Genomic DNA, 25,829 nt, shown 5'->3' with positions numbered 1-25,829 from the left:
CTCTGCTTGGGCTTCTGACAGGGAACAGGGAGACTGACGGGGGGAGGAAACCCTGTAGAGAAGGAGAGGGCTGCTGAGCTTCGCTGATGTCCTGAATATACTTTATCCGGTGTTTTCCTTACCATTGTACAGCCCCCAACCCTTAAAGAGTTTGGCTTATTCTATGTAACGGCCTTGCATCTCAGTAAAATTCTGCCTGTGTCTCAGTGAATTTGCTGAACCTCTATGTTAATTTTCCTCAGATGTCTCCTCTCCTCGCTGTCTGTCTGTCCTCAGCTGTGTAGTTGATGGGATACGTTGTGAATAGGGACAGGAGTTTTAGCCTACCTGGTTAGGCAATGTGGTTAGGTGAAACACCTGGCCCTGCTACTGAATCACTAGCATTCAAATGCTCGTTGATTTACCACAAAACTGAATGTCAGGATTGCAGTGTGTTCAGAGTGAGACTGACAGATAGTAACATTTCTGTTTTGTTTGCATGTTGGTAGTTATATCAATTGTCATGTAGGCCTTTGTCTTACTATTGTCAAATCAAATCAAATTGTATTAGTCACATGTGCCGAATACAACAGGTGTAGAGCTTACAGTGACATGCTTACTTACGAGCCCTTAACCAACAATGCAGTTAAAAAAAATATGGATAAGAATAAGAAATAAATAGCAGCAGTAAAATAACAATAGCGAGACTATATACATGGGGGTACCGGTACAGAGTCAATGTGCAGGGCACCGGTTAGTTGAGGTAATATGTACATGTAGGTAGAGTTATTAAAGTGACTATGCATAGGTGATAACAACAGAGAGTAGAAGCGGTGTAAAGGGGGGGGGGGGGGGGCAAATGTAAATAGTCTGAGTAGCCATTTGATTAGGTGTTCAGGAGTCTTATGGCTTGGGGGTAGAAGCTGTTTAGAAGACTTGGTGCTCCGGCACCGCTTGCCGTGCGGTAGCAGAGAAAACAGTCTATGACTAGGGTGGCTGGAGTCCTTAACAATTTTTAGGGCCTTCCTCTGACACCGCCTGGTATAGAGGTCCTAGAAGGCAGGAAGCTTGGGCCCAGTGATTTACTGGGCCCAACTACCCTCTGTAGTGCCTTGCAGTCGGAGGCCGAGCAGTTGCCATACCAGGCAGTGATGCAACCTGTCAGGATGCTCTTGATGGTGCAGCTGTAGAACCTTATGAGGAAGACGAGTTGAGAATCCTTATCAGTTGAGAAGGGAAAGTTATGTTTGTTATCGTGTTGCTGTCCCTCATTGTTCCTGTGTAGGCTTCTTGATTTGAAGAATGTTTGGTCTCGTGTCCTGCGCCCACTCTGTCCTCCACTCACCAATGTCAACATGGCAGCATCTTCCCGAAGGGATGGGTACAGCTGTAGGTTCAATGAGACCACTAAAAGGAATACACATGCAATGCCTGGCCCAAATATGTTATTTTACAGACTAAAAAAAAAAGCGTTCTGATTGGTTGAAATAAAGTTTAATTCCAAATCGACTCCTAGCCTCCATGCTAGCCCAGGGATGGCCAACCCTCCTGGGCAGCTCCTGTATGATTTTGTTTCAGTCTAAGTTAAACACATATGTTCACACTAATGATCTCGTCCTCAGGATTAGCTAGCGAGGCGTGCTATAATGGGACTAGAGCAAAAGCCTGGATAGGTTAGATTTTAGAAATCATTGACAAATCTTTTCTTCTGATAGGCTAGGTGAAATGTTCACCGTATTGCTCAACAATAACAATTTCAGATCTCAATGAGTGCCTAGGGGGCAGGGCCTAGGTGTACATTTTGGCTATTGAATGCCTGAATGCAATGAATATGCGAGCTAAAAAGCTAAAAAGGACTTCTCTAATCTGAGCAACCGGTTCTCTTCTCTAGCCATGGACTGTCCTGATCCAGTTCTCTGTGTTGTGTTGTTCTGCAGGAGTTCTATGAGCATGCAAAGAACCTATGGCAAGACGAGGGGGTGAAGGCCTGCTTCGAGAGATCCAATGAGTACCAGCTGATCGACTGTGCACAGTAGTAAGTACCCAGTCGTTGTCCCTCTGTGTAACGTGCTGTGTAACACATTCTTCAACGCTTACTCAGAATTCATATCATCAATTCAAGACTCGAACTTGAGTACTGTTTTAGTATGCATGTTTTTTTTTCTCCATGTTTTTTTTCCCATTTGCAAACTTATTGTATTTGTCCAGCTGACAATAGCAACCCCAATGCACAGTATGGCTGTTGTTGAGATTGTGTCTTACAGTATGGAATTTATAGGTGTAGCTGTTGATTTGCACACTTACAGTACAGGTTCATTGCTGCTGTGTTGGGAGAGCTTTTTACAGTAGAGTTTCCCCTTTCCTTCCTCCTCGGCTCCTAGCTTGTCATTTCTGGAATTCTTTCTTATCCGTCCTTTGATCTCCGTCGGGCCTGCCTCTGTTGTAAGTCATGCACTGGTCACATGAACCCAGAGTTCTTGGAAGGCAGATGCTCTTGGTGCTTTGCAGCAAGATGTGATGCTGGTTCGGGCCGGGTAATATATCGAATTCATTTGAGTCGTTCTAATGTATGTTTCAGCACAATGTTCCAAATGCTTGTATCGCAAGGATCAAGCTTTTACTTTTCCCCAAATTTGATTAGTGTTTTGTCTTTTTTGGTCTCGTCTCCTTCGCTTCTTCTGTGCTATGTGCACCTGTGCAACTTCCCACTCGCACACAGACCCCAAGCCCCTCCACCCTGCCACTCACAACAACAAAGAGACAGAATATCACTTCTTCCTCTCTGACAGCAAGCCGTTTCAACTCGCGACTTGCATTTGAGGTTTGGTCCAACTTAAATCGGTCATATCGACACGAAACACATTGAGACATTATTTCATTAATGGAGGAGAACTTAACCTTTTGTAACGATACCCGTTTTATGTCTCAACTCCCAAAATGTGGAAAAGCGCAGTTTCTGCCGCACGCAGCATTGCAGTACCAGGTACTGCTAGCAGCGTTGTAGCCACATACTGTTATGTGCTACCTGTCGAGTCTGTGTTTTATAAATGCACAAATAGCATAAAAATAGGTATTTATATCAGGAGTTGGCAACTTGTTCTCATTCTGAGAAATAAGCATCATCTTGTCCAGGTAGGCCACTTGATTTCAACATCGAAACAAAGTGAACAGGCCGTGTTGTTCCATCAGTTGGAGACAGTCGAGAGGGGGCATTCTTAATTAACGGTTTGACTGTTCTACCTCGTCAACCAGCAACTAGCTCCAAGTTGACTAGACTTTCAATAGAAAATATTAGCCTGGCTACACTCTAGCCTTGGGCTCGTGCTTGAGAGATTGTTTATGAGACCTGTGTTAATGTTCTATAATGTCTGCTACCAGAAGTTAGTCATTATTAGTGGATGTGCGTTGTGGCACAGTTCTGGTTACATTTGTAACACCATTTTTTATTTTCTTAGACGGTCTTGAAAGCCAGATCATTGTGTGATCTTGGGGACCTTCAATGTTGCAGAACATTTTTGGTACCCTTCGCCAGATCTGTGCCTCGACACAATCCTGTCTCGGAGCTCTACAGACAATTCCTTTGACCTCGTGGCTTGGTTTTTGCTCTGACATACACTGTCAACTGTGGGACCTTATATAGACAGGTGTGTGCCTGAGCTAAATTTCTAGTCTCATAGCAAAGGGTCTGAATAGTTATGTAAATAAGGTATTTCTGTTTTTAATTTAAGACATTTTTCTTAACCTATTTTCGCTTTGTCATTATGGGGTATTGTGTGTAGATTGATGAGGAAATTGTTTTATTTAATCAATTTTAGAACAAGGCTGTAACGTAACAAAATGTAGAAAGCGTCAAGGGTCTGAATACTTTCCAAAGGCACCGTATATCGTGAATCGCCCGTAAGTTTGAAAAAATCGAGATATGATTTTTAGGTCATATCGCCCAGCCCTAATTCTGGTTTGTTATTCTGTGCACCGGGATGGGACCCGCTCCTGGACCGTCAAAGACAGGCAGGCAGACAGACAGTTTCGTGCAGGCTAAATGGAGACGTACAGAGAGAGGTCTTTCCTGAATTGCGGGGTAGGTATGTCAGCACTCTCCTCCAGTCTCCCACTCCCAGAAGCTTAGCAGCCTGGCCTGTGTTGTGGATCAGATGCTGGGCTGGGTGGCCAGACCGGAAGTGCTCCCCTCCCCCCACTGTATGCTTATGTAAACGGAGCAGCCGAGAGAGGGAGAGCTATTTTTAACTCAAGCTAGCTGCAGAAGGAGAAAGAATGAGCGTGTGTGCGTGTGTTGGGGAAAGAGAGACAACTTTAGCATCATTGATGAAGGTGTTGGCATGAAATGAAAATCTCTGTCCGAGTTGGTGAGGGAATGTCAAGGCCCTCCCTCTGTAGTGTTCCCCGCTCTCTGTGGGTGTGATAAGAACTCGGCTGAGGATGTTGAAATGGCAATGCGGCCTCAGTCAGATGGAGGCAGGCGCATGGAATACCTTATTTTCTGTTATCGTCAGATTGCTAGGTTTTGATGTCTTCTTGGCTCTTTCTGTAATATATGTGGTTGTCTGTGTTGTTTTTAATTCCGGATGTTTTGTATCTTAATCATTTTAGCAATGCCAGAAAATGAATTGTTCTTAGTTTACAGTGCAACATTTTGATTGTCCAAAAACACTGAAATACTCTGAAATATACTCAGCTCAGTATTTATTTCACAACACCCATGGGTTTGCATCGCGTGCCACATGTATCTGCATCATTTCATTTTATACCACATATATGATCACCCTCCTCTTATGTCAGTCACATGTCTAGAAGTATTGAAATGGCTGTTACAAGTGTTCCTTATTTGTGTTGTCAAAATGGGGTCATAGTGTATTCCTGTAACTGAGCACCACATTTGAATTCCATCAACAATAGTGATAAAACATGCTACGTCGCAGATTCTTGAGAGGGGAACTTTTACCGGATCCCGTTATGAATTGGGGTCAATTTGGGGAATGCCTTGAAAAGTTCCAACATGAAGACGATATGGTAATACAGATAGGAAACCAAGCAGAGACCCAAAGTAAAATGTCAAGCAATTTTGCTCTGTGGTTTAGACCTACTGAGAGCATGGTAAACCTGCATAAATCTCAGTCCTACATGAATGTCACAAAAAAAGGGTGTTTGAAATAAGTCAATATAAAAAATATATATATAAAAAGTTTTGCAGTCTTGTCTTTTAATTCTGTATTCCATACCAAACTTGATAAACTAGGCCTCATCTTGTAGCTCTGCTATCCTGATACGGTTTGCCCCTAAACTCGCTAGATAATTGGGTGAACGAGACTGGGAGGTGAAGTTGCAATGCCGCAGAGAGAGGTTGTTGAGCTGTTCCCCTCAGGCTGCTGTGGAGAGCTTTCTGTGGAAATGCTGAGGAAATGGAGCTGTGTGGGGCAGCCTAGCCGCTGTGGTATGTATCAGCTGAGCTATAGACCATTCAAGTCTGGTCCTGTCAATGCTCTCCACTTTTGACGCTACTATAATGTGGCGTAGCTTTCCCTCAAAGCCACACTATCTTTACTCCTCTAAACACTTCTCTTGGTAAACTCTTCTCTCCCATTCTCTCCGTCTCCAGTTTGTAGTAGTGTCTTGCAGAGAGAGAGAGAGAGAGAGAGAGAGAGAGAGAGGAGAGAGAGAGAGAGAGAGAGAGAGAGAGAGAGAGAGAGAGAGAGAGAGAGAGAGAGAGAGAGAGAGAGAGAGAGAGAGAGAGAGAGAGAGAGAGAGAGAGAGAGAGAGAGAGAAGAGAGAGAGGAGAGAGAGAGAAGAGAGAGAGAGAGAGAGAGAGAGAGAGAGAGAGAGAGAGAGAGAGAGAGAGAGAGAGAGAGAGAGAGAGAGAGAGAGAGAGAGAGAGAGAGAGAGAGAGAACGCTTTTCAAACTGAAAGCCCTGATTTTGTGTGTTCATGTGGGTTCACACACTGCACAAAGCATATATCAAATCATCCTTAAGTTATTTATCAAGCTGACTGCATTTCCAGCGTGAGAATAGGTAAACAGTTGTTGGTTCCAGCTGTATGGCTGTAACACTGTAGTGCGTCTCACAACTTTCCTAGTCTGCGTAGGTAGCTAAATTGTTGAGATCTCAGTCTGTTGTGATTTCTGGAATGCTCTCCTGTTTAGAGCCTGTGTTGCCCCTTTCCTTCCAGCATTCTGTTCTTCACAGCCCTTTTTGGGGAGGGCTCGCCCCCTCCCTTTGCTGGCCTCTCTCCACCTTTCCCTCCCCCTCTTCTCTCCCTGCATTTCTTTCTCTCTCTCTCTCTCCTCCTCCTCCTCTTTTCTTTCTATGTCTGTCTCTCCCTCTCTCTGGCCCCACTCCAGTCACAGAAGATTTGGAGCTGATAGTCTATTTATAGCGCTGGTGGTTCTATCACCATGACAACCAAGCTGGAGGCCAGGGCGCCAGGGAGCTATTTTTGGAGCAGCTCTGTAATGTCAGACACAGCCTTCTCTCTCTTTTCTCCCCCTCTCTATTCTGTGTTAGAGCGACTTCTGGATGTGTACTGTAGCGTACCCAGTAAGCTAAATTATGTTGAAAAGACTTTTCCAGACGTTGACGTCAGGTGCATTTTAGGTGCTGAATGAAAGCTAAAAATACGTATTTTCCGGACATCGAAAATACATATTTTTCAGACGTTGAAAATGCGCATTACTAGGTGTTGCTCTGGTTGCCGCTAGATCTGGTTGTAATAAACAGAGCGGTATCTGTTTTATTCCTACAAATTGAAATTGAACACCATCAATGATGATGGTTTTTGTCTGCACATATCATCCAACATGATTGTCTGATGATCTTCTAGACCTCTCAATACCTTTGTCACTTCATACCACAAGTACCTGAAGTACTGTCAGACTGATTTGTAACAGACAATCACAAACCTAGTCTAAACTATAAACCAAGTCTCTAAAGCCCTTGGTTTGCAATATCTAGTAAGCTAACATGTGGCAATTTTTTATTTTATTTTTTACCTGTATTTAACCAGGCAAGTCAGTTAAGAACACATTCTTATTTTCAATGACAGCCTGGGAACAGTGGGTTAACTGCCTGTTCAGGGGAACGACAGATTTGTACCTTGTCAGCTCGGGGGTTTGAACTCGCAACCTTCCGGTTCCTAGTCCAACTCTCTAACCACTAGGCTACATCTGATATTTTAGCTATTTGTTTTAGAATTTGTAGGACTTCTGTAGGTCTAACAAACCAAACAAATATTTTCAAAGGATTTGATAACATATTCAATTCGGCGTTTAGTGGCATGCAGCATGTTGGAAGTGCTTGCTGTGACTTGTAGTGCAGCACGTCGTGGGCGGTTTGGATGCAGGCCAAAATGAATTGACAACCCAAATAATTCCAAGAGCCAGATTGAAACGTGTCATGCGCAGAGAGCATATCAAAGTTCCAGAGGGATCTCTGCTAGTTTAAAAGTGAAAACCCATTATATACAGAGAAATTGGCATAGTAGGCAGTGTAACCAATCACAGCCAAACTTTGAAGCCTGATGAACACTACGTGTTTTTAGCCCGATCTAAAGGCTTCCGGTGCATTCTTAGGAAATTCGTAGGAAATCTGAGCCAACCTGGAGCAAAACGTAACGAAATGTTTAGCTCTGTCTTTTTCACCGTCTGTTTAGCTCTGTCTTTTTCACCGTCTCTACACACACACACACACAAAACGCAAACATTACATCTGAATTTTTAACAGATGTGTATTTCCATCTGTCATATGAAACTGCTGGCATGTGTTGTGCGCATTAGACCAGTGTTTTCCCTCTACGTCCATTTTGGAATATTTGCGTGTATTACCATGTGCGCATTGCTGCGCTTATAATGTGAAGAAATAGTAGTTGATCAACATTTAAAAAAAGCTAAACGTTCTGATCTGTTCCATCGGTCTCGTTGTGATTACGGGCTATGCGGGCTATTTTTGGACTGGGGTGTTATCCTACGATGCAAGCTAGATCTAACCAGCTTCAGTTAGCGTCACATCCCAGCTCAGGCTTCGTATGTAATAGGACGGTGGATATTGCTCGTCCATCACTGAGACGGTCAAAATGAAAGAAAAGTTATCTTGCAAATTCAACAGGCTATGGTGTGAAATAGGCTCTTGGAAGTGCCCTCTTTATTTTGTTACTTACCGTTAATATCGTCTTTGGTGTGCTTATCGACAAGCACAACCACAAGCACCTTTTTTCCCCCACTCCTATCAATAATTCATACAGAAGTCATACAGAAGTGTTACTGTGTGTGAAGTTTAAAATGCATTCGCTCATTAATAAATGTGTAAAGTGATATATTGTAACCTATTTTTAACACAAGAAAATGATTAATCGTATATTTAATCAGCCTTCTTCCTCAAATAAGGCAATCTTTTCAAGAGGGAGGGAATCTCATTTCATTGATCCTCAACTTGAAGCTCAGTCATTTCGTTCAGGGTGAGTGGATGTAGGCGCGAGTTAGCCTTCCCAGGTGCAGGTTAGTTCTGAAGGATTCTTTGCCATAGAAATGAACCTGGCTAAAAGGTGAGACACTTTCGTGGTACCGGTTATCCTGAGTTGAACTCTGAGTTGACCAAATTTACCTTGCTAACTCTTCAATCGTAGGATACCCCTCATGTCCACGTGTCGTCAGTTCATGTAAGACTACGTGCATCGTGACATCACGTCTCGTGGGAATTACATTTTACCCCCTTTTTCTATGTATCCAATTGGTAGTTACAGTCTTGTCTCTTTGCTGCAACTCCCGTATGGACTCGGGAGAGGCGAAGGTTGAGAGCCGTGCGTCCTCTGAAACGCAACCTACCAAGCCGCACTGCTTCTTGACACAATGCCCACTTAACCCGGAAGCCAGGCACACCAATGTGTCGGAGGAAACACCGTACACCTGGTAACCGTGTCAGCGTGCACTGCGCCCGGCCAGCCACAGGAGTCGCTAGTGCGCGATGAGACAAGGACATCCCTGCCGGCCAAACCCTCTTCTAACCCGGACCACGCTGGGACAATTTTGCGCCGCCCATTGGGCCTCCCGGTCATGGCCAGCTGCACTCGAACCCAAAATCTCTAGTGACACAGCTAGCACTGCGATGCAGTGCCTTAGACCACTGTCCAGTCGGGAGTCCACTCGTGTGAATTCTTATGTGGATTATAATAAAGTGATACATCTGTAGGGGGTAGATATATTTATCAATTGTTTTGTCATATGTTCAAAACAAGCAATAGGCAGAATACATTATTGGTGGTGTCAGTGCCTGTGCGGTTATAGCTGCTGACCCGGCACAAATATGCCAGAGTCGACATGGGATCAAATCCGGCGCACTGCCCTTTGACACCCCCCTCCCCCACTGTTTGATCTCTTCAATAAAAGCTCCAAAATTGGGACTGCCTCACTCCTTAAAGTACCTCTAAGAAATAATAATGGGCTTGTATAATATAATGATAATACAGTATAATGATCTATGCTTAATAATATGCCATTTAGCAGTGGGAGGATTTTTAACAGTAACACATGGGTGCAGAAAAGTGCCAGATTCTTGAATGATAATGACTAAATCATTGTCGCATGATTAAAGAGACAGGGTTAGCGCAAATTGCAGGAGAGGGGATGGTGAAATCAGCTGTTCAATCAGCTGTCAATTAACTGATGGCTGAAATCAGCTCATCAACTCAGCCAGGGAAACACAAACAGTAGCCTATTATTGGTTTTCGCATCTTTTAGTATGTGACAAATGTAGGCTAACGGGTAGCCTACAGAATGTAGCCTATTGGAATGTAATCCAATAACAAGGGGCCTCCATCTATGGCGCTAGATTATCACCAGCTGTTGTCTTAAACCATCAATACGCGCTAAATTCACCCACACAGCTTATCTCAATTGCAACCATTATTGGTCACCTCATTTGCCACTCCCTAAAAGATGATGTCGGTGTTACCTTAGTCCTGCTTGCAACCAAAGTCTTTCAAGATATGTTTGCCCTCTTGTTGATATTATCATCGGAACAACTTAGTCCTTTTTGAACAGAAAAAAAATCTGCTGTGGCAATTTACTCAACACTTTGTATGAATGGAAACTAATGTTGGTGTAGCCTACTGTTGTTATTATTTGATTTGTTTCCTATTTGTTATCCATTAATTACAACTGTCTTTAAAAGACAAGTGTCTGGGCCTCCCGAGTGGCGCAGCGGTCAAAGGCACTGCATCATCACTACAGACCCGGGTTCGATCCCAGACTGTGTCACAGCTGGTCGTGACTGGGAGACCCGTAAGGCGGCGCACAATTGGCCCAGCGTCGTCTGGGTTAGAGGAGGGTTTGCCTGGTCGGGATTTCCTTGTCCCACCTCACTCTAGTGACTCCTCGTGGTGGGCCGGACAACTGCAAGCTGACTTCTGTCGCCAGCCGGACGGTATTTCCTCCGACACATTGGTGCGACTGGCTTCCTGGTTAAGCGAGCAGTGTGTCAAGAAGCAGTGCGGCTTGGCAGGGTTGTGTTTCAGAGGACGCATGGTTCTCGACCTTCGCCTCTCCCGAGTCCGTAGGGCAGTTGCAGCGATGGGACAAGACCAGTTGGATAATACGAAATTGGGGAGAAAAAAAGGGGTAGAAGTACAAATAGTGTCTGGTATGATCATTCCTTATAAAGATTGGGGGGTAAAATATCCCCGGATTGTCCATATTTGTAATGTGTGATGAAATCAAGTAATTGGGTTGGGGGATTGCCTTATTTGTCCCAGAAGGGAATGGGATGGAATCGAACCCAGGCCGATACTGAAGGCCTATATGTGCGCGCTGAAGGCAATGACCCTAACCATTAGACAACCACAGTCCATAATTGAACTCAATTTACAGTTCATTTGTAACCTTAGGTTTGCCAGAAACCATCAGATGTCCTCTTTTTTTGATAATATATACTGTAGATCTAAAAATCATGGGCTTTCACATGCCATTGCGTTCCATTCCGTAAGCAACCTCACTACTCTCAATTTCGTCTTGTTTTGACATCTGATATTATAGGCCTATTATGTGCAATTCGTTTTGATAGGCTACAGTTTAGGTGTAGTTAATATCTAACATCTGTAGGGAAAAACTTCAACTTAACCTGACTAACAGGTTGTTACATCCAATATAATTTTAACATGAAATTCCATGTAGAAACCTAGCAAATAGTTTTCATCCTATATTCATCTATTGGGAGGTTGAAGTTCAGTAGAATTTCATATTTGATTTGACATTGTTTCAGTGTTGATCGTAAAATGGTTGTTTTGAATCCACGTCTTTGTTTCAACGTCATGCCATCTTGAGAGGTACGTTGAAATATAATGTGAAGCCGCAGTCCAACAATTCCTGCCTGAACAGTGACTCCTACTGTTTAATGAGGGGTATGTACTTCAGTGAGAACAAGTCTACCATCTAGATGCCTACCTCTATGTACCCTAGCAACACGCATGCCCCGCCCACCTGAGGATCTGTCTTTTCCATCCATCTATTTCCTGTGTTTGAGGGGTGCAAAATCCACCTGTCACTTCAATATCACTGGCTTGATTGCTTTCTTTTTACTCCTGCGACTCTTTCATACTCTTGCTTGTGCCTGTTGTTTTCTCCCGTTAACGTTAAGACTGCAAACATGTTTGTAATGACCTGTCAAACATATCCCGGTAATGGCTGAAATGGGCTCAATGGGAGACATTGGATTTCTGTTGAATCTATAAGAACGCTAAAGCTTAGTCTGGGTTTTAACACACCGTCTTGACACTTGCTTCACAAAAAAGACAAGAAAAATAACTTTATTTTGATGTTTTGTTTTTGGGGGGTGAATTGAAAAAGTAATAATTTAATACAGTTGAAATGTTTACAAATGAGATGCATTGAAATGAAAGCAACTTACGAAAATGAACACTTGAATTATAGTGGTATTATGTCTGATCTCGCAAACAATGTACAGTATGTTTAGATAGGTGTAATTTAGAGCCAAGTGTGTTGAATTTTGTATCCTGCTATTGACACACTTATGTAAGAGAACATGACAAAAACTGTGATTAATGAGACAGTCTAGACATCCCAGGTGAGTGCTGGTAGGGTAGACAGAGAAGGTGAGTGCTGGTAGGGTAGACAGAACAGGTGAGTGCTGGTAGGGTAGACGGAGCAGGTGAGTACTGGTAGGGTAGACAGAGCAGGTGAGTGCTGGTAGGGTAGACAGAGCAGGTGAGTGCTGGTAGGGTAGACAGAGCAGGTGAGTGCTGGTAGGGTAGACATAGCAGGTGAGTGCTGGTAGGGTAGACAGAGCAGGTGAGTGCTGGTAGGGTAGACAGAGCAGGTGAGTGCTGTGCTGGTAGGGTAGACAGAGCAGGTGAGTGCTGTGCTGGTAGGGTAGACAGAGCAGGTGAGTGCTGGTAGGGTAGACAGAGCAGGTAAGTGCTGTGCTGGTAGGGTAGACAGAGCAGGTGAGTGCTGGTAGGGTAGACAGAGCAGGTAAGTGCTGTGCTGGTAGGGTAGACAGAGCAGGTGAGTGCTGGTAGGGTAGACAGAGCAGGTGAGTGCTGTGCTGGTAGGGTAGACAGAGCACGTGAGTGCTGGTAGGTTAGACAGAGCAGGTGTTTGGTGGCTGCAGCTCTGGTCCTCCCCTTTATGTTAATCTATTCATATGCAAATACACCCATTGTATTTATGCGAATTATTAAAGCGAATACCTGATATAGTAAGAAAATATATATATTTGAGTGCAATCTAAGAAAGAAAAAAGTGACATTTTACAATAAATTGAATACCTGAATTCCCACCCAAATCCCCCAAATGTTTTGTCTGTGCCAGTAAACTGTTTTATGGGCTATTATTCAGTCAATATCTGTTGTATTATAAAAATTCCATCCATTGACCAACTGTTGCATTTATAAGAATTGTTTTTAAAAGATTTTAACAATTTCTGTGACTGTTGCTAATGTACCCTGCTTAGCTTTGGAAACAAGCTGCGTTCGATTCAGCTGAGCTATCATGTCAATACATTTAGACATTGATCAGCTTCCGTACTCATTTATGTAGACTACCTAAATAACATTGACATCCCCAAAGGACACCGTCATTTCAATGTGAAGCTAGGTATACCATCATTCGTCCATGGTTGATTGGATCTTTTGAAGTTTAGAAGTAGTTACCATTAGCCCTATAAGTAGGATACCAAATTCATGATATTAATAATAAGAATAATAAACTTTTACGTTTGGATATTGTCCTTTATATGAAAAACCTTTGAATGAGTAGGTGTGTCCAAGTTGTATCTATCTATCTATCTATCTATCTATCTATCTATCTATCTATCTATCTATCTATCTATCTATCTATCTATCTATCTATCTATCTATCTATCTATCTATCTATCTATCTATCTATCTATCTATCTATCTATCTATCTATCTATCTATCTATCTATCTATCTATCTATCTATCTATCTATCTATCTATCTATCTATCTATCTATCTATCTATCTATCTATCTATCTATCTATCTATCTATCTATCTATCTATCTATCTATCTATCTATCTATCTATCTATCTATCTATCTATCTATCTATCTATCTATCTATCTATCTATCTATCTATCTATCTATCTATCTATCTATCTATCTATCTATCTATCTATCTATCTATCTATCTATCTATCTATCTATCTATCTATCTATCTATCTATCTATCTATCTATCTATCTATCTATCTATCTATCTATCTATCTATCTATCTATCTATCTATCTATCTATCTATCTATCTATCTATCTATCTATCTATCTATCTATCTATCTATCTATCTATCTATCTATCTATCTATCTATCTATCTATCTATCTATCTATCTATCTATCTATCTATCTATCTATCTATCTATCTATCTATCTATCTATCTATCTATCTATCTATCTATCTATCTATCTATCTATCTATCTATCTCTATCTATCTATCTATCTATCTATCTATCTATCTATCTATCTATCTATCTATCTATCTATCTATCTATCTATCTATCTATCTATCTATCTATCTATCTATCTATCTATCTATCTATCTATCTATCTATCTATCTATCTATCTATCTATCTATCTATCTATCTATCTATCTATCTATCTATCTATCTATCTATCTATCTATCTATCTATCTATCTATCTATCTATCTATCTATCTATCTATCTATCTATCTATCTATCTATCTATCTATCTATCTATCTATCTATCTATCTATCTATCTATCTATCTATCTATCTAATCTATCTATCTATCTATCTATCTATCTATCTATCTATCTATCTATCGTGCCTTCAGACCCATTGACTATTCCCAAATGTTCTTAGGCCTTATTCTAAATTTGATTAAATATACATTTTTTCATTGCAATATACACACAATACCCCATAATGACAAAGTGAAAAAAGAGGTTGACATAAGTTTTTTTAAATTTGCTATGAGATTCAAAATTTAACTAAGGTGCATCCTGTTTCCATTGATCATCCTTGATGTTTCTTCAACTTGATTGGAGTCCACCTGTGGTAAATTGATTGAACATGATTTGGAAAGGCACACACTTGTCTATATAAAGGTACCACAGGTGACAGTGCATATCAGAGCAAAAACCAAGCCATGATGTCGAAGGAATTGCCCGTAGAGCTCCGAGACAGGATTGTGTCAAAGGCACAAATCTGGGGAAGGTACCAAAAAATGTCTGCAGATTTGAAGATCCCCAAGAACACAGTGGCCTACATCATTCTTAAATGGAAGAAATTTGGAACCACCAAGACTTCCTAGAGCTGGCCGCCCAGCCGGAACTGAGCAATCGGGGGGAGAAGGGCCTTGGTCAGGGAGGTGACCAAGAACCCGATGGTCACTCTGACAGAGCTCCAGACTTCCTCTGTGGAGATGGGAGAGCCTCCCAGAAGGGCAACCATCTCTGCAGTACTCTACCAATCAGGCCTGTTATTGTAGAGTGGCCAGGAGGCAGCCACTCTTCAGTAAAATGTACATGACAGCCCACTTGGAATTTGCCAAAAGGCACCTAAAGACTCTCAGACCATGAGAAACAAGATTCTCTGGTCTGGTGATTGAAATCTTTGTCCTGAATGCCAAGCGTCACGTCTGGAGGAAACCTGGCACCATCCCTACGGTGAAGCATGGTGGTGGCAGCATCATGCTGTGGGGATGTTTTTCAGCGGCAGGGACTGGGAGACTAGTCAGGATCGAGACGACAAAGATGAATGGAGCAAAGTACAGAGAGATCCTTGATGAAAACCTGCTGCAGAGCACTCAGGACCTCAGACTCGGGCAAAGGTTCACCTTCCAACAGGACAACAAAGCACACAGCCAAGATAATGCAGGAGTGGCTTTGGGACAAGTCTCTGAATGTTCTTGAGTGGCCCAGCCAGAGCCCGGACTTGAACCCGATCGAACATCTCTGGAGAGACCTGAAAATAGCTGTGCAGGGATGTTCCCCATCCAACCTGACAGAGCTTGAGATGATCTGCAGAGAAGCATAGGATAAACTCCCCAAATACAGGTGTGCCAAGCTTGTAGCGTCATACCCAAGAAGACGCAATGCTGTAATCGCTGCCAAAAGTGCTTCAACAAAGTACTGAGAAAATGGTCCAAATACTTATGTAGATGTGATATAAGTTTTTTTAAATACATTTGGGAAAAAATGGTTGAGTTTGCTTTCTCATTATGGGGTGTTGTGTGTAGCTTGATTGAGTAAAAAAATAACTATTTCATCATTTTTAGAATAAGGCTGTAACCTAACAAACTGTGGAAAAAGTTGAGGGGTCTGAATACTTTCCGAATGCACTGTATAAAGACGATATCTTTGAAATACGTTTGAGATCACCAAACTAGTTATAGAAAATATACAAATAATATTCAAGACAAATGTCCGTCTGCCACCAATATAACTACACCAGGTTAGTGTATCTACATGTAGCAGTGTGGGCTGAACTGTTACTGGGGCAATGCTATTATTCAGTCTGACTACTGGGGAGGGTTATTATTGGACTAGCTCTATTAATACGGAGAAATTCTATAATTGAGATGTGTATTTGGACTGGATCTGTGGACACATCAGAGCAGTTGTGGTATGAGACCAGCCTCACCACTCAGTCCCAAAAGGGAGGTGGTAGCTTGCTGGTTCTGCATGCGTGTGGGGATGTGTGTGTCTGTGTGAGCGTGTGTGTGTGTGTGTGTGTGTCTGTCTGTCTGCACAACCTCCTCCTTCCTCTCTCTCTCTCTGTGTGTGACCTGCAACCCTCTTGTCATATTTCACCCTAGTGTGTCACATTCCTGGATATCTCAGGGGAGGGGGGAGGGTTTACGTACCTCTGGCCTGAGAGGCAGGCAGGCAGAACACTGATCCTCCATGGTGGGGTACTGGACGTGAGGCGGGTTACCAGGCCTCCCTATTCCAAAAAGCAAGTCTCCCTGGAGATCTTCAATAATGCCCTGAATCACTGCACTTCACTGTGGAAATGAGCTGTTTTCCATTTATTTCACACAGCATTCATTGCATTTGATTGGGACGACACAACACACAAGGCCGCTCTGATGTAAAGCATATGTCCATGGTGTGAGGTTAGGCATGTCACACAATTCTAGCAAGACCCTCTGCCCAATTGACTGGACCAATGACGACAGTCCACACCAAGGGTCCACATGTAGAAAAAAGGGAGGGCCTCTTCCTCTTAGGATGGAGGGGTGGATCCGATTTGCCTTTGCTGGCTGACGACAAGTCACATCAGTCAGTCGTCTATAGACCATTAGCTCTCTAAATTCAACATAAACATGTTTCATGGTTGAACTGTGTGCATCTAACATTTGAAGTCTTCCCCTCCCCCTCACTATTACTACTACAGCAGCTCCATTGACTACAGTGTCTGACAGAGCAAACGGCTGGTGACTCACACTGCAAGCCACTGTGATCTTGATGTGGAGGAAAAATTGACACTCCCTCTGCTGGTCGTTTGTGGAAGTGTTCTCCATCTTTTTGCTTTACTGGTTGGGGACTGTGACCTCCCTCGCCTAGTCTTAGTCTGTCTGGTATGGAATTTACCAGAGGTGGAATGCCCACCAATGTCATCTTGAGAATGTGTATGGTCTGGTCAGTTTGACAGGCCTTTTTATTGCCTTAACTCCTTACTCTTCTACATTTGCACACACTGTACATCGATTTTTCTATTGTGTTATTGACTGTACGTTTGTTTATCCCACGTGCAACTCTGTTGTTGTTTTTGTCGCACTGCTTTCAAAAAAATCTTGGCCAGGTCGTAAATGAGAACTTGTTCTCAACTGGCCGACCTGGTTCAATAAAGGTGGAAAGAAAAAAATGTATGGTGAAACATTGTGTGGTTGTTGTTGCCCCTACATGTCTCCCCTGCAGCTGGCTGAACTCAGTTCACAGACAGATAACAGGAATGTAATGTCTCAAATACAGCCATAACACGCGTTTTTGTATTATACAACAGTTCTGGTTTGACCATTTTTGATGCTTGGTCATTTGGGGTACTGTGTGGAGTTTGGTCATCTGTAGCTCAGGAAAGAGCTATATTGTTATGTCGTGCAAATGAGTCATTTCTGCTCATTTTTCTGCACATTATACTCTGTCCTTAGCTGTCAAGTGTGTAATCTATTCTGCTTCTGCCTTTTACAGCTTTTTAGACAAGATTGAAATTGTGAAGCAGAGTGACTACACTCCCACTGATCAGGACTTGTTGAGATGCAGAGTACTGACTTCAGGGATCTTCGAGACAAGATTCCAAGTGGACAAAGTCAATTTTCAGTGAGTTTGATGTGTCGGCCATTTTTATTTTAAATGCAAGATTAACGTCAGTAAACTGTTGATCCCTGTGTGTTACTTGTTATCAGTTGATCTATCGGGCAGTAAGTAACTCTGTCTTTTCTCCTCTCTCAGTATGTTTGATGTTGGAGGTCAGAGGGACGAACGCCGAAAGTGGATTCAGTGTTTTAATGGTAAGGCCTCCGTACTACCCAATACTGTTGTATTTCTTCCCACCAATAAGTGTGTAGCAAATGGCATGGGGTTGCAGCCACCTTCACATCCATGAACATCTCCTGTATCATGTCTAACCCAGTGGTGATTCTCTCTCCTTGTCTGTCCCTCCAGATGTGACGGCCATTATATTCGTGGTGGCCAGCAGCAGCTACAATATGGTGATCCGGGAAGACAATCAGACCAACCGATTGCAGGAGGCCCTCAACCTCTTCAAGAACATCTGGAACAACAGGCAAGACAGGCTCTCTCCCCCTTTCAGGCCTCTCCCCCTTTTAGGCCTCTCCCCCTCTCTTCCCCATCACAAACCCATTCCTGCTCTTGACATACTGTATCGTTGTGTTAATCCCAGTCACAGCAGTTGCCGATATATACTTTTTTTCCCTCTCCTTTTGTGCTCATCTAACATGCAATGCGCTACAATTAAATGTCATTTCTGGCCTAGGTCTATGATTTGTAGAACCATGGTGGGCTTGTGTAAATGGATGAGTCATTGACTTGAATACGTCTACCTGAACTCACTTTGTTGTTGTTTCTCTCCTCAGGTGGCTACGGACCATTTCTGTCATCCTCTTCCTGAACAAACAGGACCTGTTAGCAGAGAAGGTGTTGGCAGGGAAATCTAAAATTGAAGAGTATTTCCCAGAGTTTGCACGCTACACTACGCCAGATGATGGTAAGGCAAATACAGTAATGTTCTTGATCAACTCTCTACTGGAACTATTCAAGGCTGTCAAGATCAAGTTATTTTTTGTTTTTGTTAGTCTGTAAACGTAACAATTGTAATAATATTGCTTGGAATCCTTTGGAACTTTTTTGCGACGTGATGGGCACAACACTTCTCTGGTGAAGAAGGAATCTTGTTGGCATGGATTATGTTACTGATCGAAATGAAAATGTTTAGTATACAGTGATCAGACATGACGATTATATCAATGATTTGGTCTATTTGTCCTTCTCAACCAGCAACACCAGAGCCAGGGGAGGATCCTCGTGTCACAAGGGCAAAGTACTTCATACGTGATGAGTTTCTGGTACATGCCTTTAATGTCCATTCACCTTTTTGTTGACCTTTTTTTGTCTGAGACTGTGTGTACCAATATACACACAGCCCTATGTGGTTATGAATCCCTTCTCTTCTTTGTGGCCTTTTCAGAGGATCAGCACAGCCAGTGGAGACGGAAGGCACTATTGTTATCCCCATTTCACCTGCGCAGTGGACACTGAAAACATCCGGCGCGTCTTCAACGACTGCCGAGACATCATTCAGAGGATGCACTTACGACAATACGAGCTCTTGTGATGGGAGTCGGAGGAGAGACTCCCGGTGTACTGCCGGTGTTCTGCTTATCCTTGTCCAGTTAGTCCCCTCGTCACTCAACAAACCCTCTCCTTCCATTCTGACAAACAAACACCTTCTCCTTGGGACACTGTGTTTCAAATAAAGAAAGTGACAACAGACTCCTAAACACAGTGCCGTACCAGTAACAAGCCAGAACTGCGGAACTCTTCACTGCACTTTGAACCTGTGCTCAGGACTGCAATCCGTGGCCCGTTCTCGATCTCTCTCAAACATACACACCACGTGCGCTCACACTCACACGTGCGGAAACCCTCTCTAATTTTCAGTGTCTCCCATTCGTTCTTCTACTTGGAAATATCCCTGGCACACACTGAGACAAGAACACACACAGACACACGCTTTCACCTTGTCCCACTGTTTTCAGCCTTGAAAAGCTAAAGTGCCGTGCCTGAGTTACTCTGGCGACGTCACAGTTCTCGAGAGATCCAGTATATGCATACGTGCCGAAGCAGGACCCTGGGAAGGAAACGATGGACAAATTGAAAGGATGGAGGAAAGTAACGAATGAAGAGGCGGGTTGTGAGCATACTCTGCCTGGGGATTGGATGGAAACATGAGTGTGACTTGGACACAAGACTGTCACGTGACTTTTGTTTCTGGAATCAATGAGGAGGAAAGGCAAAAACATACAATGCATTAATTCATGCAAACAGTGAACTTGATGCAGTGCAAAAACATCCAAGCTAAAATATATATATATATATATAGATATTTCTATATATATATAGATAGATATTTCTGTGTATATATATATATATATATATATATATATATATGTATGTATATGTGTGTACAAGTCAAACATTTGGATACACCTGCTCATTCAAGGGTTTAAGGGTAGAATAATAGTGAAGACATCACAACTATGAAGTAACACATCTGGAATCATGTAGTAACCAAAAAAGTGTTAAACAAATCAAAATATATTTTATATTTGAGATTCTTCAAAGTAGCCACCCTTTGCCTTGATGACAGCTTTGCACACTCTTAGCATTCTCTCAACCAGCTTCACATGGAATGCTTTTCCAACAGTCTTGAAGGAGTTCTCACATATGCTGAGCACTTGTTGGCTTCTTTTCCTTCACTCTGCGGTCTAACTCATCTCAAACCATCTCAATTGGGTTGAGGTCAGGTGACTGTGGAGGCCAGGTCATCTGATGCAGCACTCCATCACTCTCCTTCTTGGTCAAATAGTCCATACACAGTCTGAAGATGTGTTTTTGGGTCATTGTCCTGTTGAAAAACAAATGATAGTTCCACTAAGCGCAAACCAGATGGGATGGCGTATCGCTGCAGAATGCTGTGGTAGCCATGCTGGTTAAGTGTGACTTGAATTCTAAATAAATCAGTGTCACCAGCAAAGCTCCATCACACCTCCTCCATGCTTCACGGTGGGAACCACACATGCAGAGATCATCCATTCACCTATTCTGTGTCTCGCAAAGATGCGATGTTTGGAACCAAAAATCTCTCATTTGGACTCATTAGACCAAAGGACAGATGTCCACTGGTCTAATGTCCATTGCTCATGTTTCTTGGCCCAAGCAAGTCTCTTCTTATTGGTGTCCTTTAGTAGTGGTTTCTTTGCAGCAATTCCACTATGAACGCCTGATTCACACAGGCTCCTCAGAACAGTTGATGTTGTGATGTGTCTTTACTTGAACTCTCTGAAGCATTTATTTGGGCTGCAATCTGAGGTGCAGTTAAATCAAATGAACTTATCCTCTGCAGCAGAGGTAACTCTGGGGCTTCCTTTCCTGTGGCGGTCCTCATGAGAGCCAGTTTCATCATAGAGCTTGATGGTTTTGCGACTGCACTTGAAGAAACTTTCAAAGTTCTTGAAATGTTCTGTATTGACTGATAATCATCTCTTAAAGTAATGATGGACTGTCATTTCTCTTCGCTTATTTGAGCTGTTCTTGCCATAATATGGACTTGGACTTTTACCAAACATGGCTATATTCTGTATACCTCCCCGACCTTGTTACAACACAACTGATTGGCTCAAACGCATTAGGAAGGAAAGAAATTCCACAAATTAACTTTTAACATGGCACACCTGTTAATTGAAATGCTTTCCAGGTGACTACCTCATGAAGCTGGTTGAGAGAATGCCAAAAGTGTGCAAAGCTGTCATCAACGCAAAGGGTGGCTACTTTGAAGAATCTCATATATAAAATACTTTGATTTGATTAACAGTTTTTTGGTTGCTACATGATTCCATAGTCCAAATAGTAAAAATAAAGCAAACCCTTGAATGAGTAGTTGTGTCCAAACTTTTGACTGGTACTGTGTATGTATGTATGTATGTATATGTGTATATATATATATATATATATATATACACACACACACACACACACACACACACACACACACACACACACACACACACACACACACACACACACACACACACACACAGTGGGGCAAAAAAGTATTTAGTCAGCCACCAATTGTGCAAGTTCTCCCACTTAAAAAGATGAGAGAGGCCTGTAATTTTTATCATAGGTACACTTCAACTATGACAGACAATCCAGAAAATCACATTGTAGGATTTTTTATGAATTTATTTGCAAATTATGGGGGAAAATAAGTATTTGGTCAATAAAATGTATCTCAATACTTTGTTATATACTCTTTGTTAGCAATGACAGAGGTCAAACGTTTTCTGTCAGTCTTCACAAGGTTTTCACACACTGTTGCTGGTATTTTGGCCCTTTCCTCCATACAGATCGCCTCTAGAGCAGTGATGTTTTGGGGCTGTTGCTGGGCAACACGGACTTTTAACTCCCTCCAAAGATTTTCTATGGGGTTGAGATCTGGAGACTGGCTAGGCCACTCCAGGACCTTGAAATGCTTCTTACGAAGCCACTCCTTCGTTGCCCGGGCGGTGTGTTTGGGATCATTGTCATGCTGAAAGACCCAGCCACAACTTTTCATCTTCAATGCCCTTACTGATGGAAGGAGGTTTTCACTCAAAATCTCACGATACATGGCCCCATTCATTCTTTCCTTTACACGGATCAGTCGTCCTGGTCCCTTTGCAGAAAAACAGCCCTAAAGCATGATGTTTCCACCCCCATGCTTCACAGTAGGTATGGTGTTCTTTGGATGCAACTCAGCATTCTTTGTCCTCCAAACACGATGAGTTGAGTTTTTACCAAAAAGTTCTATTTTGGTTTCATCTGACCATATGACATTCTCCCAATCTTCTTCTGGATCATCCAAATGCTCTCTAGCAAACTTCAGACGGGCCTGGACATGTACTGGCTTAAGCAGGGGGACATGTCTGGCACTGCAGGATTTGAGTTTCAGTGTTACTGATGGTAGGCTTTGTTACTTTGGTCCCAGCTCTCTGCAGGTCATTCACTAGGTCCCCCCGTGTGGTTCTGGGATTTTTGCTCACTGTTCTTGTGATCATTTTGACCCCACAGGGTGAGATCTTGCGTGGAGCCCCAGATCGAGGGAGATTATCAGTGGTCTTGTATGTCTTCCATTTCCTAATAATTGCTCCCACAGTTGATTTCTTCAAACCAAGCTGCTTACATATTGCATATTCAGTCTTCCCAGCCTGGTGCAGGTCTACAATTTTGTTTCTGGTGTCCTTTGACAGCTCTTTGGTCTTGGCCATAGTGGAGTTTGGAGTGTGACTGTTTGAGGTTGTGGACAAGTGTCTTTTATACTGATAACAAGTTCAAACAGGTGCCATTAATACAGGTAACGAGTGGAGGACAGAGGAGCCTCTTAAAGAAGAAGTTACAGGTCTGTGAGAGCCAGAAATCTTGCTTGTTTGTAGGTGACCAAATACTTATTGTCCACCATAATTTGCAAATAAATTCATTCAAAATCCTACAATGTTATTTTCTGGATTTTTTTTCTCATTTTGTCTGTCATAGTTGAAGTGTACCTATGATTAAAATTACAGGCCTCTCATCTTTTTAAGTGGGAGAACTTGCACAATTTGTGGCTGACTAAATACTTTTTTGCCCCACTGTATAAAAAAATAAAAATAAAATATATATATATATATATATATATGTGTGTGTATAAGTATACATATATGTATACATACACACATGTATGTATATACACACACACATATGTATACATATACACATACATACGTGTGTGTGTGTATACATATATGTATACTTATACACACACATATATATATATATATTCCTGTAAAAACACAAGTCAACTTTTAAGTTCATTGGTCCCCCATATTGTGTGTTGGTGTACACTATGTGTGCGATCTGCCTTTGTGCACCATTTAACCCTGATTCTCCTGTTTCCTACCTCCCAAATCACCCCTTCCCTTCTCCCTACCTTCCTGCTGCTACCCAAGTCCAGCACCTTGAACATGAACTATTTTCAACATGTGGGGATTATAGGAGCGGTTTTATTTAATAAGGATAAAATAACAGCAAAGAAAAAACAGAAAGAAAAAGTTGAGGAAGCAAAAGATAGACATGACACACACAGAGTCCGGCCCTCATCACTTACTGTACGCCTTCACATCCCTGTCTTTTCCCCCGCCACCTCTCCTCTCTCCCAGCCTCCGAGCTTTCAGTATGTCTGTCTTTATTTTACTGCTGGACTATTATTCTTGTACAGACTGAAAAATGTATTATTTTGTACAACTTTATTGAAAAAAAATAACTTGTAGAAGATCCCTGTGCCTTGATCACGACTACGTGTAAAATGAGCTAAGATGTAAGGTATGTTTCACTGCGCTGTACAGCTAGGCAGGCCTCAGCCGCCCCCTGTGATGGTGCACCCTGGGTAGGGGTGGGGTCAGGGGACGAGGCTGCCGTCTGTTGCTTAGTTTCCATTTTCCCACATTTGTTTGTTTGTTTATTAATTTGTTTTTCTTTACTTTCCTCTGGTTTATATAAAATAGGATTTAAAGAAGAACAATAAGCAGACATGCCACCCTAATGTTGTAAAATATTGAACTTTACCACAATTTAATATATATAAAATATATTTCAGATTGTATATTTTATGTACACTGAGTGTACAAAACATTAAGAACACATTCAAACATTCAAAACAACCTCAATTTGTAGGGGCATAGACTCTACAAGGTGTAGAAGGCATTCCACAGGGATGCTGGCCCATGTTGACTCCAATGCTTCACACAGTTGTGTCGAAATTGGCTGGATGTCCTTTGGGTGGTGGCCCATTGTTATACACATGGGAAACTGTTGAGTGTGAAAAACCCAGCAGCATTGCAGTTCTTAAAAATCTCTCTTTCACCTGTCTCCTCCCCTTCATCTACAATGATTGATGTGGATTTAACAAGTCACATCAATAAAGGATCATAAGCTTTCACCTGGATTCAACTGGTCAGTCTGTCATGGAAAGAGCAGGTGTTCCTAATGTTTTGTACACTCCGTGTATATGTTGTCTATAGTATCTCCGTTGTGAGCTCTCCCCAGGCTGTCTTTGCTGTTCGTCACCGACATCAGCCTACATTGTCAGAGGGGGAATCTTTTTATTTATTTTTTAAAGCTTTAACTCTTCTTTTTTTTTAAATGGAGAGGCAAATATCCAAATGCAAAACATTGCTTGTTTCTACATAAACCAAACTCTTTGCTTAAAACAATGAAGAAAAAGATTTTGTGCAGAGGCTCAGTCCCATTTCTTTTTGTAAGCTGCTATTTTCCGTCATCTCCACATTCTTCAAACTGAGCCTCCTTTATGGCCGCAGCCTTGCCCTACTACCAGATCACAACCACAATGACCCTCTCTGTATTAAGGAAAGTTACAGTACCCCAACGGCCGGGACACCTTCAGCCATATGACTATACTCGGTCACGGCTCTGTCTGTTACTAGCACATAGCAGTATTTATGTATTTATTTGTCAACTTTTGCCAGATTTGGACATGAGTACACCAAGCCCCACTCTTGAGGCATAGCCTTGCCCTTTTCAAATAGTGGCACTGTGACAGTGGTGGGAAACCAGGTTTCAGCTATTACGTTCATTTAGTATGTTTACCTTGATGTCTCCTCTGTTTTCCTAGCCTAACTCACTGCAGCAGCAAGTGAGTGTAATTTTAGCACCAAAAACCACCTGGCTTTTTCTATTTTTACATGGAGTGTTTTCAATGTATGTTGCTTTTCCATGTGTCTAGTACTTCCTGTACATTTTGTACAAAGACTTCAATTACAGCTGTAAAAGCAGAGTGTTACACTGTCTGAGTAAATGGGATGGGAGGGTTTGCGGGGTAGATAATGAGTTCACCCCATCGAAGCTGTAAATTCACTTACCATATGTGCTGGTGTTAGGTGAATGAAAAATGAAAGGACAATATAAAGATGTTGACTATAACCAGTGGTCGGCTATAGAATGGCTTCTTCCAAAAACAACCCCAGGTCCTTAACCTCTTTGGGGTTTGCAGATCTGAAGGGACTGGATAGGTGTA

At 42.2% G+C, this 25,829-nt stretch overlaps 1 pseudogene; it reads left to right on the top strand.

Moving 5' to 3' along the window:
- The window catches only part of LOC109890860 (guanine nucleotide-binding protein G(s) subunit alpha-like), a 47,472-nt pseudogene extending 26,352 nt beyond the window's left edge, over nucleotides 1-21,120 (top strand).
- Nucleotides 21,121-25,829: the final 4,709 nt, after the last annotated feature.

This window comes from Oncorhynchus kisutch, linkage group LG5 (assembly GCF_002021735.2).
Source record: "Oncorhynchus kisutch isolate 150728-3 linkage group LG5, Okis_V2, whole genome shotgun sequence".
Lineage (NCBI taxonomy): Eukaryota > Metazoa > Chordata > Actinopteri > Salmoniformes > Salmonidae > Oncorhynchus > Oncorhynchus kisutch.
This window is presented reverse-complemented; position numbering and strand designations above follow the sequence as displayed.